A 19,156-nucleotide genomic window follows, 5' to 3' on the forward strand; every position below is an offset into this window, starting at 1 on the left:
CTGGGCTTAGGCCTTCTACGAGTCTTAATAAACTATCACCTTGAATATTACTAGGCTTCTTTTTGTAACCCGCCATTGGGGTTGACCCGGCCCCTCCTGGGCGGGTCATACCTGGTAGCTATATCCCCAACATTAGGCCCCAGGTTGACTTGAACTTTGTTCTTTGTCAATCTTCAACACTTAGACGAAATCCATCTTCCTCTGTCTGTAAAAACTCTGTAACCCGCCATGACATCATCTTCTGAAAACATGAAAGCCTGCTATGACGTCATCTTCAACGGATCTTTATCTTTTAATGTATTCCGAGAATCGAGGCGTCTGTTTAGCTGGATAATCATTATTTTGGTTTTCCTCAATTTTCGTGCCTGCCTGTTCACTTATCCCCTTATGAATAGGCTCGGTCGGTCCTTCCTCTTTATTCTTCTTCCTTCCATCTTCTCGCCACCTCTCTGCCACTCGAGCTCCGCCGTCGCCGTAGCGCTCACCGTCGCCCTCAACGTCGGCCGCTGCATCACCCTGAGCTCGTCTAGAGAACCGCGGTGACCCTTCGCAGTAGATCTGCATTCATAAGTTCCTACCTTTCCGCACCCTTAGATCTGTATTAGGGTTGTGAGTTCGTCGGTGTTCTTCGCCGTTCATCACAGACCTTCTTGTAGTTTCTTCTCCGTACCCTTTTGATCTAGAAGAAATGTAGAACATATGCGATAGTGTTTTTACACCCATTTTAGATGCTAGTAGATCCCTTTCCTTTGTACAGATACCTTCTTAGAGCTGATGAACTCCTCCGCGCTCGTTTTTTAGGTCTAAATTTATTTTTCTTTTCTGACCCATTTTGATCCAGAATAATAACAATAGCTTGGGAAACTTGTTTGTCTCAACACTTAACCAATTCTGTTTCTGGCTTCCTTCGAATGTCTTTAGTCATGGCCGCTTATCACGCCGGCTCACTTTTCCTTTATATGTCATTAGCCCTTACTTAATCCGCCATTACTCATTTGTATCATCATCATTTAACTTTTAATTTCACCATTGAATTGAACCGGCACATTACTTTCTTTTCAGTTTGTCCTTTGCTCATCATGCCATCAAAAGCACCAACTGTTTGCAACTGGGTCCCTTCCACAGTTACTGAGGATACCTTGAAGGAATTTGTCACCATAGGATTTTTGCCAGAGAAAAATGGTATGTCTTATCGTGCACCTGACCTGGACGAAGAACGGCCTCAGCCCAAAGATAGTGAAGTTATCATTTTCACTGATCACATGAACCGGGGCTTCTCACCCACCCGGCTCAAAGTTCTTCCGAGACGTTCTGCATTTCTTCAAGTTTCGCCCACAAGACATTGGACCCAACTCTATCTCCAATATCTGCAATTTTCAAGTTCTTTGTGAGGTATATCTTCAAGAAGAACCGATCGTGGAACTCTTCAGAGAATACTTTTATCTGAACTGCCAGAACGAATGCACCAACGGCCTTAGTTTGGAGCTTGGTCGAATCTCAATTCAGCGCCGATAGGGCGTCGTCTTTCCCTTAACAGTCTTACCAAGCCATCCCAAAGATTGGAATTAGACCTGGTTCTACTGCCAAGATACGTCACCAGCCAATGAAAAACCACTACCGGGTTATCGCGCGGAGCGTATGGATTCCAAGTTTGTGCTCCCTGATAAGCTTACCGCTGCTGAACGCAAGAAGCTTATTCCATCTATTAAAAGGGTTCAAGCTTTATTGAGGAACGGCTTAACTGGAGTTGACCTGACCCGTTGCTGGGTCGCATGGCGGATCATCCCTCTAAGCCGCCGATCCAAGTTAATGTATGAGTATGGCGGGGGCCCAAATGACTCTCTGTGTTATAGCTCTATTCAATTGACTGAAGAAGACGTTGTCGCGATGTCAACCATCCTTGTGAACGGCAAATACGAGAACTGCAGTAAGGTTGGATTAAACCGCTTCTGCAAACTTAACCCGGCACCAGAGGTGAAAACCCCTGACCTCTTACTCTTTTTGTGTTTTCTTCAGTAGTTTAAATACTTGCATGACCTTTTAACCTGTTTATTTGTTTACAGGCCAAGTCTGACTTCTGGAAGGCCAAGTATGATGGAGCTGCCAAGAAGGCCAGAGCCACTACCATAGCTGCCAGGAAAACGACCCGGAAGTCCAAGAAGAAGAAGACTGCATCTGACATGTTCCCGCTGGATAATGTTTCCGAGTCAGAGGTAGCCCTTGACTCCCTTGGCCAATTTTTCAACTATCTTATTGACACTGACTATTGCCAGGACGACACGGGGGCCAGCCAGGCCGTGGAAGAAGAGGTAACTATCTCCTCCGACTCAGCCCCTTTGCCAAGACAGAAACTTCGAGTGGTAACCCGGAAAGTAAGGTTTTCACACCCTTTGGCTTATTTGGACCCTCATTTTCTTTTGAAAAAGCAGCAACATGAGAGCCGCCGTCAGCCCCGGACTAATGATGATGGTGAACCGCCTTCTGACTTACAAAAAACTCCTCGAAAACGCCAGAATGGGGTTTCTTTCACCTTTGTCCTTTGTTTGTATCCGTGAATCTATTTCCTCTTATGCTTTTAACTTTATTTTACTTTTGTAGGAGGTTTCTCGCTCTTCTGGCGACTCATCTCAGACTCAATTTCTGGCTTTCAAGACTGCCCCTGGGTAAGGAAAATCGTCTTTCCTCTGCATCTTTAAAACTGCATCATTATACTAACTGTCTCATAAAAAATCTTTCTTAGTGTTCAAGCGAAGTCCAGGAAAGCTAAGGTTATTAAACCGACAGAAGACCCAAGAAATCATGCACCTGAACTGGCAACATCAACTCCTCCCGCTCAATCTTAAGTGCCAGAAGATCCGGATGTCCATGCTCAATTGGACCCTCCTGAGCCGTCAGCTGATGAAACCATTGTTGACCCCTCCACCGTCAGACCATCCGGTTCAGCTAACCCGCCAGCGTCTTCTGACCATGACGTTCTGATCACTGGCAGCAGATTTGTTGTGCCGGGTAATCCGACTGTGCTGGCCAGGCATTCTGCCAAATAGGAGGCCTTAGAAAGGTAGAAAGTACAGTTTGATATCTCTCACTACACTCGTCTGAATGCTAGTGACATACTGTCTGGCTATCTCAGTCATGTGCATTCCAGCCATGAGTCGGAAATTGAGATGGTCAAGCAATTGCAACTGAAATATGAGGTATGTACTCCGGTTTATATATACTCTGCCAGCCCCCAATCTTCAGATTATGATGAGCCTGAATGATCTGTAGACTTATGATATAGGTTGATACCTTGTCTTTAGATTTTTCCTAAGTCCAACAGATTAGCATAAACTTTCACCTGTAGTCCCCAAGGGCCGGCTCAATTTATCATAAATGAACCGGTACTTAACTTCTTAACTATCTTAACTCAGTCCAAATTAGTGTGGTCCGGCTCAACTTAAAAACTTTCTGAATGTCATGCATTAGCCCCCAAGTGCCAAGCGTTGTTACTGAAGAGTCATGTTGCATAAAAATTGCTTTGGCAGACATTAGCCCCCAAGTGCCAAGTGGTATTGCGTTTGAAAAGTACTTGGGACTTCAATCATTATAACCTTTAGTTAAATCTTGACACACGTGTGCATGCTTGTAGACCGTCCTAACTGAATTGGATTCTCAATTGACGGATGCAAAGACCCGGCTGGCTGATCAGGAAGGAGAGATAAAGACTGCTAATTCCAAACTTCAATTGAGTCTCTCTGAGACCGAAAAATTGAAGACCAGTTTGACTGAGAAAAAGAAATCCTGGGCCGATGAGAAGACCTTGCTGATGCAACGTGCCGAGACAACAGAGGCGGCTCTTGAGGAGGTTACTACGGAGCTCACCGGCTTAAAAACCCGTGTGTCTCAAATAGTTTCCGCCATCTTCGGTAAGTCATTTGTATTAATCACTTATACTTTATTTTGACCAGGAATATGAGCCGCCTGCTGAGCCTTTGTTAAACCACACTCACAGGTCCATGAAGCAGAAATCTGAGCCAAGACAGTGTGACAAAACTGAAGGCGGTTTATACCTTGGTGGAGCAATTGTATACTGGTGCTCAACGAGCACTTGCTACTATCTCCCCTGCCAACCAAGGATCCAACCGCCTAAGTGATGTTTTAAAGAAGTTATCGATCTTACCCGCCAGGTTTCAAGAGGTCAAATGATCCTGTGCCAGAGCCGGAGCCCTGACTGCCCTGAGCCGCTCCAAAGCCTGGGTGCCGGATCTAGACCCGGTGGACGTGGCTAAGGGGTACCCTACTGTGAAGGAAGACGGGACTCCATTTGAGCAAGATGACTTTATTGCCTGCGTGAGGGGAGTTCATCCTCAAGCTACCATTCTTGGAGAGGAGACCAACATCGACAAATATTAGCCGAGTTTTGAGATGGAGAATAAGAAGATGGCGACTCCCTCTTATAAAGTGACGGATCTTATCCCGCCGGTTCGTCAACACACTTTTGCCCTGGAAATTGACCCGGTTGGCCTAATTGACGATGAAGCTGAGTTCATTGCTCTGAACGGCTTTGACTGGTCCAATCCCAGCTTCCAACCAGTGGAGGGAGGTAAGCCGGCCAGGGGGGAGTCATAACCATCTGAACAATCCAACTTTTAGCTTAAGACCTGCTTAGGAGGGGAAAAATAGTCTAACCTTTTGGGCTCTCAATGCCTTGTAATAGGTTGGTTTAAAAACTGCATATTTTGCCTATGCCATCGTGCATAAGATGTTGCATATGACTCTTTACCCATGATGCATTATATCTGTGGTTACATCTGTAATGTTTTAACTCTATTCCTGTAAAAGATGAAAAATTGTCATGGCGGTTTAGCACCGGACGGGTCAAAAACACCCGATATATGACCTATGGAATTATCATAGTGGAAAAAACAGAACCAGATGTAAGATAAACAAGGCTGAAAAAAACCTTTGATTAATGAAAAAACACAGAGAAACTTGTTCATGAATGACACTATCATACCTGTGTTCTTTGAACCTGGACTGCCGGTTTACATGACCCGGCTGATGAGGTTGATAACCTAATCTTTTGTAGAAGTCAATACTTCCATATGTCTGATGACTGTTATGCCTTGGCAACTCATTGTCAAATAACCGAGTCGGTTTAATTTGAAACCATACTGACAGTTAAATTTGAGATGATAAAAAACAGTAAGACAAAACACTAGGCTTCGAACAATGTAAATCAAAATATTTAAATAAAAACTGGAGGCTTCTGATTCGAATACGATCAGTAAACCAGACCAAAAGGGTTAAGCTAAGATTCGAATACGATCATATAGCCCCAAGTGGCTTTGGCGTTGCGCCCATCAAGAGGGTACCGACAACTATGTTCTCTTTCGTTCGAATACGACCTATGTTTGAACAGGAAGCCCCCAAATGACCTTGAGAGGTTTCTAACGACCCTGATTCGAATATGATCCAAGTCGGACCCAAAAATGGGTTAATCTATGATTCAGATACGATCAAGAAGCCCCCTAGTGAGTTTGGCTTTGAGCCGATCAAGAGGGTTACGACAGTTATATTCTCTTTGGTTCGAATACGACCTATATTTGAACAGGAAGCCCCCAAGTGACCATGAGGTTTACAGCTAGATTCGAATATGATCATGAGCCGGACCAAAAGGGTTAAGCTAGATTCGGATACGATCAGCCCCCTTTTGGTCATTTTAAATAATGAAAATAATAAAGATATATGATCATTGAAAGGGAAAAGGACAGAGGTCCTGCTTTATTACTTATCATAATCATTGTTCAAGATATCTTTCGATATTCCGATAAATCAGCCGATTTATCGCTTACCGTGGTCTGACCGATAAGATAAATCAAACGATAAATCAGCTGGTATGGCGATAAATCGGCCGATATGCCGATAAACTAGCTGATTTACCCCTTATCGTAGGTCGACCGATAAGTTCCCGATAAGCGATATCCCCAACATTGATCATAATATACACAACGTCAAAGTATGTACATGACGAGAGCCGGTGGCTTAAGTATAGTATAGACGAAGCTGAGCAATGTTCCACGGCCGGCGGGTCGCCTCCTCCGACTTACGTGAGTCTTTGTGCTCTCGAACGTCAATGAGGTAATATAACCCGTTGTTTAGGGTCTTGCTGACCACAAAGGGTCCTTCCCAAGGCGGGGATAATTTGTGTGCATCAGACAGATCCTGGATGAGACGGAGCACCAGGTCACCTTCTTGAAAGGTTCTGGACTTAACCCGGCGGCTGTGATAACGACGCAGATCCTGTTGATAAATTGCTGATCGAGCCGCCGCCAAATCTCTATCCTCATATAACAAGTCAAGTGCATCCTGTCGGGCTTGTTCATTATCAGCTTCAACGTAAGCCGCCACGCGAGGTGAATCATGGCAAATGCTACTAGGCAGCACTGCTTCTGCTTCATAAACCATGAAGAAAGGTGTATAACATGTAGACCTGTTAGGAGTGGTATTGATACTCCACAGCACCGAGGGTAATTCCTCTACCCAACAACCCGGCGTCCGTTGTAAGGGAACCATAAGCCGGGGCTTGAGGCCTTTTAAGATTTCCTGATTTGCTCTCTCAGCTTGACCATTGGATTGGGGGTGAGCTACTGACGAAACATCAATCCGGATGCTCACATTGACAAAACTCCTCCATAGCACCTTGGGACAAATTAGTGACATTGTCAGTGATAATGCTGTGTGGAAAACCAAAGCAAGAAAATTACCTTTTTCATGAACTGAACCGCCGTGGCTGCATCACACTTGCTCACTGGCTCTGCCTCAACCCATTTTGTGAATTTGTCAACTGCCACCAAAACATGTGTCTTTTTATCTTTGGACCTTTTGAAAGGTCCAACCATGTCAAGCCCCCAGACTGCGAACGGCCAAGTGATTGGAATCATCCGCAACTCTTGAGCCGGCACGTGCGCTCGTCGTGCAAATTTTTGACATCCATCACACCTACCGACCAGCTCCTCCGCATCAGCGTGAGCCGTTAGCCAATAAAAACCATGACGAAAAGTTTTGGCGACAAGAGACTTTGACCCGGCGTGATGACCACAATCCCCTTCATGGATCTCTCGAAGAATTTCTTGACCTTCTTCAGGAGAAACACAACGTTGAAACGCTCCGGTGACGCTGTGATGATACAACTCACCGTCAGAAATTGTCATTGACTTGGACCGCCGGGTTATCTGTCAGGCCAGGGTCTCGTCCTCTGGTAACTCGCCCCGGGTCATATAAGCCAAGAACGGTACTGTCCAATCTGGAATAACATGAAGAGCTGCCACCAACTGTGCCTCCGGGTCAGGAATGGCCAAATCTTCCTCTATAGGCAATTTAACGAACGGGTTATGTAAAACATCTAAAAAGGTGTTAGGTGGCACCGGCTTACGCTGAGATCCCAATCGGCTTAAGGCATCGGCCGCTTCGTTCTTTCTGTGGTCAATGTGTTCCACTTGATAACCCTTAAAATGCCCCGCAACAACATCGACCTCGCGGCGATAAGCCGCCATGAGAGGATCCTTAGAATCCCACTTGCCTGACACCTGCTGAGCCACCAAATCTAAGTCGCCAAGGCACTGTACCCGGCTCAGACTTATCTCTTTAGCCATTCGAAGACCATGGAGCAAGACTTCATATTCTGCTGCGTTGTTCGTACAAGGAAACATCAATCGCAACACATGACAAAATTTGTCACCTCGAGGAGAAGTTAAAACAACTCCAGCCCCCGAGCCCTCCAATTGTCCGGACCCATCAAAATGAACCGTCCAATATGTGTTGTCTGGTTTCTCCTCTGGCATCTGCAACTCTGTCCAGCCATTAATGAAGTCAACCAGCGCTTGAGATTTGATTGCAGTACGTGGCACATACTTCAAACCATGAGACCCAAGTTCAATAGCCCACTTGGCGACTCGTCCTGTGGCTTCTCTATTTTGAATAATGTCTCCTAGAGGAGCAGAGCTAACCACAGTGATTGGGTGACCCTGAAAGTAATGCTTGAGCTTCCGGCTTGCCATGAACACCCCATAAACAAGCTTCTGCCAATGCGGATATCTTTGTTTAGATTCAATGAGCACCTCACTGACGGAGTAAACCGGCCGTTGGACCGGATGTTCCTTGCCAGCCTCCTTGCGCTCCACAACAATGGCCACACTAACAGCACGTGAGTTAGCAGCCACATACAACAACAACGACTCTTTCTCAACCGGAGCAGCAAGAATAGGCGGCTCAGCGAGTTGTTTCTTCAGATCCTCAAAAGCAGAGTTAGCAGCGTCACTCCAGACAAATTCATCCATGGTCTTCGAGGAGGGAGTGATATCGAGGACAACACCGTCCCCCGATCTGGTCTAGCCAAATCTTAGGTTTTCACCCGAAGACCACAAGCCATGAGGTACGAACAGCAAAACGAGCTCCATGGCGGTACCTCCAAGGAGGAAGACGACATCCGTAGACGCCGTTACTGTCGGCACCGACAAGAACAGTGCAGGACTTTCATCCGAAGCCAAGTCTTCCGCCAACAAACATGGATCTGAGGCCAACCAGAGCTACCGTGAAGAAAAAGGCCATGCACACACTACCAAGAACAGACTTGTCACCGCCGCACGCAGAAACTTGGCGAACACGAGCCAACCTGGCTGGGCCGCCCCGCCGAACTAGATCCGGCCATCCTCAGCCTCCGTGCGCAGAACTGGGCGAGGACCCGCACCGCAGCGCACAAGAAGAGCCGAATTAGAACCGGAGCTGGCCGGCAGCACCGCCGCGCGCCGTGACTGGACGGACACCAAATCAAACTGACTGTGTGCGCACCGCCGCGCGCAAGGACAGGACCAGCCGAGCCGGAATTAGCGTGCTTGAGAACCTCCTCTGCGCTACAGCCGCTGTACGGCGCCGCTAGTCCAGGAGATGGGCATGAACATGCATGAAGGAGAACCCACCCGCATCTGCCGACCCCCACCGCACCACCACCACCAACTCAGCCTGGGCAACGAGATCCGGCGACTGTCACAGCCGCAGCGAGGCAGGCACCTCCGCAAGACGCGCGAAACACGCCAGATCTGCGAAGGGGCTGCCCCGGCCACCCCGAAGCGCCCACGCGCCCGCACACACGCGTCGCGCGCCCGAGCTCGCGTCTTGGCGCCCGCACTGGCACGCCACATCCCCCGCGCCCGCACCAGCACGCCACGCCCCCCGTGCACGCCGCGCCCACCGCGCGTCGGCGCACGTCGCGCCCTCCGGCGCCTACTCACCACGCGCCCGGCACCCACTGGTGCTAGCTCGCCGCGCGTGCTGCGCCCCAACGCCTCCCCGTGGCGGAGCGACCCCGCGCCGCCCTAACCTCGCGAGAGGGGGAAAGGAGGCCCCGCCGCCACCGACGCCGCGCGGGCTTTGCCCGACGGCGCTTGCCGACGGCGGCGAGGGGAGGGGGGGTCTGGGAGGGAGGCTAGTGTGGCGGCTAGGGTTTCATGGTACGCCAGCTGTGGGCAACACGTGGAGAGAAGCTGAGGAGAGGAGAGAAGGGGTGGGTGCGCCAGCTGTGGGGGAGGGCGCGGGTGGTTGCTGCGGCTGTGGGGGAGGCCAGCGTTGAATGTTGGCGGCGGCAGACAAGGGAGAGGGAGAGGCAGAGGAATCATGAAGATAGGGTTGTGTAATGGTGGCTTGGGTAGGCATCCGTTTCTCTCTTCTTACTCTCTCCCTTCGACAACATGATTTTTACCTCGACACAGTAAAAGGCCATATCTGTTATAGGGGATCAAGAATGGGTGACCATCAGATTTTACAACCCCATGGCATCCATGGATGACTGGATTGAGGGCTTTTACCCTGCTAATTTCAGATAAGATGCACATCTTAAATATTTCTCTTGGTAATAGAAAGAAGATGATTCAGAAGCTTATTCTGATTTACCCATTTGTCAGTGACTCCATTTGCCCATCAGAGAACAAGTGGGTTGAGGCCCCTCTCTTATGCACGGCTCCATTAGGGTTGGTGTTATTTTCCGTGAGCCTTCCTCCATGTGACCTCAGAACATTTTAACATATGCTGAATAATGAGGTATCGTTTTTGGCAGTTCCAATATGCAAATTACATGACGGCTGACTATGCGAAGACCAGAAAAGGGTCCTTGAGGCTCCAGATAATTAATCAGAGGAGTGATATATCATTCACACTATTTTCTGGAGGCCCCTCAAATGTATGTACAAATGCTCGTTATTTATTCATATAGGAGCTCAGCTCACTAAACTGAACTATAGGGTGTTGAAGGTTGAAACTGAACATCTTCCATATTTTTGGGGGGAAAGAGTTGCAGAGTGATCACTCTAAATATGTGCATGGTAGACTGATAGTCAATGCTGTTTTCCTGACACCATGACAATGAAGGATGATTGACATGTAACTTCTGATTAACCCCATATGACATGGTGTTTTATTGTGATTTTACAAAAGGCCCACCTGCTAGGACTCAATAAGAGTATCAATCCTTTTTGTCACAGCATCCATGCTGCACTTTCAGTTAGGCTTAGCAAAAAACTATTTTCTACTCCCTCCGTTTCCTTTTAGTCCGCATATAAGGTTTGGTCAAAGTCAAGCTTTGTAGAGTTTGACCAACTTTATATTAAAAAATATAAACCTTCACAATATGAAATCAATATTATCAGATGCACCATGAAACATATGTTCATACTATGTAGTTTTAGTATTGTAGATGTTCATTTTTTTTTTATAAATTTGGTCAAACTTTGTGCAGTTTGACTTTGACCAAATCTTATATGCGGAGTAAAAAGAAACGGAGGGAGTACATAAGTTTTACAATGTTGAGTCAAAGTAACAAGTACTAAAAAGTAAGCAAACAAAATTGATTGTGTTCTACTTTTCATAAATAAGACAAATCGTTCGCACGAAATTGTTGAGCTTCTTTTTGATGCCTGGCCTTAAAACTGACAACTGAACTCTTTGCTCAGGCCGAGATTGATGGCTCAAATGAATACAATGACTTTGAGCGTGGTTCCAACACACCAACTGGTAAAGGACTTGAAGAATATTGATATAGTGATGCATATCGGAGACATCTCCTACGCAAATGGTTATCTGTCACAGTGGGATCAGTTCACTGAGCTTTTGGAATATTTTTTTCTTTTTTCAGATGGAGGTGAGGAATTCTTTTGGAGATGTTCCTTTTCCTTGCTTATACGTGCATTTTCGTCAGCAATTAGAGAAAAAAGAGGTGAAAAGGTCGCTTGTCAATCTGGCACCGCACAAACTTCCTCTCAGGAGGCGCCACCGGGTGGCGCCCCAACCCCTAGTGTATACACATAAGTACATGCATTCATGGACTATATGTTTCAACTGAAGATGTACCTTTCCACAAATATATATTTAAATTTAATCATTCTATATTATTCATTATCTGTCAAAAAACCTTCATTAGCTTCAACACCCCTTACGCATGAACTAAATTAGCTCAATGCATGATTTTAAAAATTATGATAGGATGGCAAAAGTGCACATGCACAAGTACATATATTCGTGGACCATATTTGTGAATTGAAAATATCTTTTCATAGATACATAATTAAATTTAATGGTTGTATATTATTCGTTATCAGTCACAAAAAATATGAATTTTAAGACACCTTAAGAATGAACTAAATGGGCTCAATACATAATTGTAATACTTATGATAGTACGATGTTTATTTTAAAATGCAAAAACATCAACACAACAAAACATAGCTTCTAGCATGTCAAATTGTAAATTGAAAAAATCTAGCTGCGCAAATGCGTGGGTGACCCCGCTAGTTTGAAGAAAGAGAGAAGATAAACATGGATGCTTGTGAGACACGCTTTGATTAAACTAAATCTGGCAGAGTAGAAGAGTACAGTTTCCCTCTCCATCCTGCCATGCTTTTTAAAATTTTGTCAACTAAGGGTTGGATATCTTCCCTTTTAATCTTATCAAACTAGAGAGGGACCCCTAGATACTTATTAGGGAAAGAACCTTCAGAGCCCAAAGATCCTTCTGACAGCCCTAAAGGAATAACCCACTCTTGGCATATAATCTTCACGCCAGAGGCATTTTCAAAACAAGTTAGCCATTTGAGATCACTGGCCTTTTTCTGGGATATTAGTGGACTTTCTCTCCCCAAGATATAGTCTGATGTAGATTATCTAGATCTTGTTATAGAGCATCTGCCATCACGCAGATTGCCATCCATCAAGAACTACTCGTGGGCAGATTTGATCTTTCTCTCTCTCTTTTCTCTCTATCCCTGCCTGCTTCTTTTGTAACTGTAATGTCACCTTCTTAATGAAAAGGCAGATCACCTGCCATGTTCGTCAAAAAATGGTACTAACACGACGTATATCTATCAACACAATCACCATTAAAAATTGATATGTGTACTGTCAATTTCTAGCAACATAGCTTCCGGTTTTCTTCCGTGCAAGCGCTGAAGCTAGTTATGTATTTTGAGTTTTTGACTATTTCAGAGATCTGAATGGCTGCGCACTACATAACCTGTGTTTTGACTTCTGACCAGTGCATGCCTTGATGATTTAGAGCCCACTGGTAACGATATCATACATGATTAAGGGAGTACAAGCAGTCCACACAGAAATTAAAGAACTACTCTACACAGCAGTAGACTAACTGCTACTATATGTGCCTTGGCTTCAAACATTGGATCCTAAAAGAGTAGGGTGTTAGACAGCCACATGGTCACTAAACACTATTTTGACTTAGCAACGTGTACGCTTGCTATGTCCACTCAGACTATTAAAAAATATCAAATGAAATGTAAAGTGGAAAAGACACAGTGAGTGCCGACTTATGGTGCTCGGGCACCATAGAAGTCGCTATTTTAAAAAATTCAAAAACCATATTTAGAAGTTTCAAAAATCCATAGAAACTGTTATGTGTTCACTGCAGATCCATGAAATTTCATTTGAGTAAGTTGTAATCTGTAAGCCGTACAAAAACAACAAAATTTAGGCCCAACAATAACAAAATCGCCCAATTTGGAACTACATATTTTTTGTACGCCATGTGTGAAAGTAAAATGTATGAAATTTTGCACAAACACACACTACTAGAATCTGGTTTTGTCCCGAGTTCCTGAACTTCGCCGAGTTTTTGATGTCGGGAACTCGCCAATCTTTTGTTTGGCAAGTTTGATCCAAATTTGTACTCGACGGTCACAAGCAACTCGGGTGGGGGGGGGGGGGGGGGGCTCTGGCTTTGCCAGGTACCAACGAAAAATGACTCGGCGAACTAAATAAACTCGGCAGAAGTTCTTCGAGTTCCCGACAGAAAAAAAAACGGCAAAGCATGACAGGTGGGCCCGGCTGTACAGTAGTTGACGGAGTTGTGACGGCGGCCTTTGTTTGTCAAACAAAGACTCGGTAAACATTTTTCATATTTCATTTATTTCATTAGAATTAAAACCCGAGTTTCGGAACTTGGCGAAGCCAGGATCGGCTGAACGTACTAACAACATTCACCGAGTTTGCAACTCGGAAAGGGCTAACCTTTAGGGAGTTTTCCCAGAAAGAAACTCGATGAACAGTTCGACCAGCTGCGTCGAATGTGCACTTGGCGAAATATGGAACACGGCAATAAGGCAGTGCCACGCATCGGTTCCTTATTGGCGAAGTTACTGACGAGTGCCAAACTCAGCAAATATTGCCCAGTTTTGCTGAACAAAGAACTCGGAGAAATGTGGCACCGAGTAATGAAGTAGTGCCACACATCGGGCCCTTGCTGGATGGGAGACTGCCGAGTTTCAAACTCGGCAAAGAATTTGCCCAGTTTCGTTTTTTATAAACTCGGCGAAATTTGGCACTGGGTAATAATGTTGTGCCATGTATCAGGCCCTTATTGGATGGGAGACTACCGTATTTGGAACTCATCAAACATTTTGCCCAGTTCGGTTAAATAAAGAACTCGGCAGATATTTTGTACTGGGCAATGAGTGTTGTCACGTGGATAATTTCTATTGGCCTATCCTTGTCGTGTTTAGTGTGCCAAAACTCGGCAAATTGTGATGCCGCGTGGCACTTCCATTAATGGCCCGTCCCATTTGACGGTGTGGTTTGCCGAGTTTTTTCTAGCAAGAACTCGGCAAACATTGTTTAAATATTCACTGATGTTCGTGATAGAATGAACTCGGCAGTACTGATGATTGTCGGGCCCTGTCCAGCCGAGTGCACTGTTTGGCACTCGGCGAAGATTTTCTTTGAAACTCTGCAAAAATGGCGATTCTAGGAGTGACACGTAGTATACATGTGTTTACCAAAAAATAACATTGTAGAAAGGGTGTTTCTAAAACGGGCACAATTGGCATTTTCCGAGAAGACAGTGAACTACATAAAATGTACAACTAGAACACAAAAAGGGAAATTGCACATGATGAATAAATAAATTGCAATTTAAGAATAAATAATTTTTGTAATTAAATTGAGTGTGTTCTGAGAGAGAAATTAGGCAAATACTACTATGTTTTCGCACACCTTTTTTTGCTAACTAGTAATTGTGCATGTGCAATGCACATCTCGACTAATATTAGAAACATACTACTATGTATTATATTTTGATACGGAGGGCGTACATGTGAATTAAACAAGCATAGAAAGAATGCACATTAATGTTGCAGCGATTCGGTGCCCAGGCTCATCTGCACCCGATTAGAAACAAATTCAAAAAAACTAGAAAAATTCAAAAAAATTCAATTTTTTTCCTATGGTAGACAATCTATTGCGTGAGGTTCGCTCCAAATATTAGCTCATTTGGACATCTGAGTAACTCTCAGCAAAAAAGACAAATCAGGTCAAAACAGTACGTGAACAGTAAACTGTTTTACGTACCTCGAATTTGTCTTTTTTGCCGAGAGTTACTCAGTTGTCCAAATCATATGAAAATTGGGTCGGATCTCACGCACCAAATTTTCTACCACGTGGAAAAATTGGAATTTTTTTAAAAAATCTAGTATTCTTTTTAAAAAATTTATTCAACACGGGTGCAGATGAGCCCGGGCTCAGAAAAGGATTTTCGTCTCAAACACTTTAATATAGTATCATGTGCACTAAAAGCATAGTTACAATCGCATGTTGTTTTTCTTTTTTTTCCTTTTTGACACAATACAATCGAGAGGCCAACATACATGCACATACACGCACCCCTTTGATCACACGCACGTACACCCTATCCCTATGAGCACCTCCAAGATACTGAGCCGGCATCACATCATGTTGCTTTTCATAGAGATCTTCAAAAGCTTCCGATGAAGAATGAAGTCACTAAACAAGTGAAAATAAATAAAAATGCAAAAGAATAATAATTTTGGAAGAGAACATTTCTTTCATAGTAAGCTTCGACACAAACTACAATCCTGAAATTCAGATCACTCATAGGCAGATATATCTTATTTCAACATCGGCAAACACTTATAATTTACTCTTTATTATTTTCATCCCATGTATACTAAATTTCATGGCTTTAGATAGAGTAAGGCTACATCTACAAAAGGTTACTTAAGTTTTTTATAAACAAGATGATATGGAGGATTATGATTGGTAATAGGGGGATGAAGGGACCCACCCCAGTTGAATTCAGGTGGGAGAGGATTATAGTTTGGAAAGTTAAGTAAAATGATTTGTAGATTTTTGTAGGTCTAGCATTATTACTTAAGAAGAGTTGCAACTGACGCTTTTGTAAGCAGTGTAGATATAGATTTAGATAGATTCAGTTGCAATTTATATTTGCAAAACATACTAGTAATGAAACAAAATTAGACCAGATCAGCACAAGGTTTTGAGAGATCCTGACTTTACGTCTTTGTTACGTATTGTCAACTCCTCGGTATCATATAACAAGAACCACTAAGCCCTACAAAATTCACGCTCAAGATCGTGAAGTATCAATTCACATTTAACAAACTCTGAGAGTAAGCAGTATAAATACATTCAGATCGAGTTGCTAGCCATTCAGAGAAGTCATCTTCCTCTCAGATCCCGAGCTACTATCGATCGAATGCAGAAAATGTCTGTCCAAGCCAAGCTTTTCCACAGTACTCCCAACAACTATGTGCTCCATCGTATTTTGGTCTCATCGCTCGTCTTGCTGCTGTCATGCACGGCGGTGAGTGGCCAGCAAGCCCCGCACAAACCACTGATCTCCCGGCTCGCCAAGGACCCCAACACCTCCCTCTACACCATCACCGTCAAGGCCGACAAGTCGCCGCTCCTCCTAGACCTTGCCGGCTCGCTCGTCTGGTCGACGTGCCCGCCCTCGTCGGTGCACGGCACTGTGGCATGCGGGTCCAGTAATTAGTGCGGCAGCGCGGCCAGCCAGCAGTGCCCACGCCGCTGCCTGCATGTGGGCGGCGGCCAGTTAGGGGAGTCAGGGTCGCGATGCGCCTGCGCCGGCAACCCGGCACCCGCCAGTGCTCCACCGCCGGCCTCACGAGCTTCCCGATGTTGGCCAACTCCACCGACGGCGCGATGGAGCTGCCCCCGGAAGAGTCGTTCGCCGTCCTCGGCGCGTGCGCGCCGGACAGGCTGCTAAGGTCGCTCCCCGCGGGCGTCACCGGAGTGGCGGGGTTCTCCCGGCGGCCGCTCTCGCTGCCGTCGCAGCTCGCCGCGCAGCGCGGCTTCGGAGGTAAGTTCGCCCTGTGCCTCCCCGTGTTCGCGATCTTCGGCGATTCGCCTGTCAACCTGTCGGCGCCATGGCAAGCGCCGGGCTACGCCGACTACACGACCATCATACTATACACCCCGCTCCTCACGAACCCGGCGAACGCCGCCGGATACTACATCCCCGTCAAGGGCATCTCCGTGTCGTGGCACGGGGCCAACGCTGAGGCTGTCCTCCCTAGCGCCGCGCTCGACCTCGACACCGCGGCCGGCACGGGCGGCGTCGTGCTCAGCACGGCCACGCCCTACATGATCATGCGCCCCGACCTGTTCGACGCGTTCGCCAAGGCCTTCGACGACGCGATTACCAGGTACGCATTCTTCGACCGCAAACCACGGCGGCGCCACAGGCAAGGAGTACTAAACTAAGCTCACTGACGGCTGCCGGGAATGCCGTGCAGGGGAAAGTTTACGACGGTGGAGCGCGTGGTGCCGGCGCCGAAGCCATTCAAGCTGTGCTACGGCGGCGGGTTCCCGCTGCTGAAGCGCCCGGTGCTACCGGACCTGCCGTACATCGACCGGGAGCTGGGCGCCGGCGCCACGGGGAACTGGACGCCTGTTCAACAACAACTACATGGTGCACGTGGACGGGGCGTTGTGCCTGGCGATCCTTCCGACGGGTCCCGGTGGCATGCCGGTGGACGGCGAGCCGGCGGTGGTGATCGGCGCGAAGCAGCTGGAGAACAACCTGCTGGTGTTCGACCTGGAGAAGCAGGTGCTCGGGTTCAGCAAGCTGCTGGACTTCTCTTTGTCCAGTTGTATAAGCTCCACGTTCTTCAGGAACTAGACAGCACACCTCTGACTTGAGCAGCCCAGCTCCATGTATCCAAGGCATTGTACCGCTACGCAGTGCACGGTAGAATAAGTTCTTGTGGGCGTCTCAACTATCAATAAAACCCCACTCTTGTATCCAAACTCTCATCGAGACAAATTCGGCAACAATCGGATTGGAGTTTGACAACATCCTATCGCTTGTTGTTACATGCATGGGTGCTTGAAGGTCATACCCGAAAAAAATATCTTGCTATTTCGCACCTTTTGTGCATATAATCACCATTTCAACTCAAGTTCCATGTCATATATTTTATATATTTTATATGATTTAACCACACACAATTCAACAACATTTTAAATCCATAATTTTTCAATTTGAATTCCAACCACATTACGTAAGAATTGAACCAAAATATGTTCCATATCATCGCAAATAATTCGTCCTTATAACATACAATGCGTCCTTTGATTAAACATAGATCGTCTAAAAGTTAAAAAAAATCATTCTAAACTGCACATCATCCAAAAGCAAAGTCTATCCTCTCCCACACAAAAAAGAGCAAAGTTTATCCTAAAGTCATGATCGCCCAAACACATTGTTCATCGTAAAATGGTTAAATACGAACAAGTATGGTTCATGTGGAAGCACATGTGTGCTTCACGCGGTGGCATGAGTGTGCTATCGTGTGGAGCACATGTGTGCTTTGGAGAACAAGTATGCTTCACCGCATGAGTATGCTATCGTGTGGAGCACATGTGTGCTTTGGAGAACAAGTATGCTTCACCGCATGAGTATGCTATCGTGTGGAGCACATGTGTGCTTTGGAGAAAAAGTATGCTTCACCCCACGGGAGCACAAGTTACTTTGCTTGGGAAACATGTATTTCCTACTTATAAAGATTTGAGTTGATGGAGAGTTCACTCACCCTTCTTCTACGCTGTCACGTGGGACCTACTACATAAACAGCCGGAAAAAAAAATCTACGTTGGCTGTCGAACTGGAGTATCTCACAAATTCTTGACGACCTCAAGACCACCGTCGCTATGACCCAATTTACCTTCTTCCCCACTTAGTCCCCAATCGACATTCTCTAGCCGCCTCTCCTCTAATGTCCACTGGCATTTCAAAACACCGTCTCAACCATGGATGATTCAACCCACAAATGCTTCTCTCGCTACATCCCAACACCTACCGCCCATGCCCGCCACTATAGCTTTTGCTCCGCCCCGTCAGCTCCATTTTCTCCTCCATGTCTGCTCAGGTAAAGGCGAATATGAGACCGTTGCACTGCCAGGGAGGTGCGTGGGCCACCACTGGATAGAGGGAGCGGGGACGATGATTAAGATGCCTCTGATGTGGCTGATGCAGATTTTTGTTGAGGATGGGGCAGTAGATGGTTTCGAGAGAGCGAGCTAGTGGGATTGGATAATATGCAAATTAACTTTAATTAGAACTCTCATGTTGTTTTAGTGGAATATTTGATTCTCATGCAAAGCTGTTTTTTGTGGTATCGACAATATGGGGTTTAGAAATTAACTAGTGTTCGTTTGATTGTCTTTCCTATTAAATAGTGATTGAGGTATAGACCATACTACTTGGTATGCTGCATCGTTCAGTAGCATAGGTTTCGCAAACATAATTTATATGATGAAGCAATGGAAGAAAAATAATC

General features: G+C 45.9%; 1 pseudogene across 1 annotated transcript; it reads left to right on the plus strand.

Annotated features, from left to right (window-relative positions):
* Window positions 1-16,019: 16,019 nt before the first annotated feature.
* LOC125549219 (chitinase CLP-like) lies at window positions 16,020-17,672 on the plus strand (annotated as a pseudogene). The gene is made up of 2 exons (XR_015599919.1): window positions 16,020-17,020; window positions 17,111-17,672. The product of XR_015599919.1 is annotated as a chitinase CLP-like (transcript).
* Window positions 17,673-19,156: the final 1,484 nt, after the last annotated feature.

The sequence above is a fragment of the Triticum urartu genome, chromosome 3A, assembly GCF_056163025.1.
Source record: "Triticum urartu cultivar PI428250 chromosome 3A, HENAU_Tu73, whole genome shotgun sequence".
Classification (NCBI taxonomy): Eukaryota; Viridiplantae; Streptophyta; class Magnoliopsida; order Poales; family Poaceae; genus Triticum; species Triticum urartu.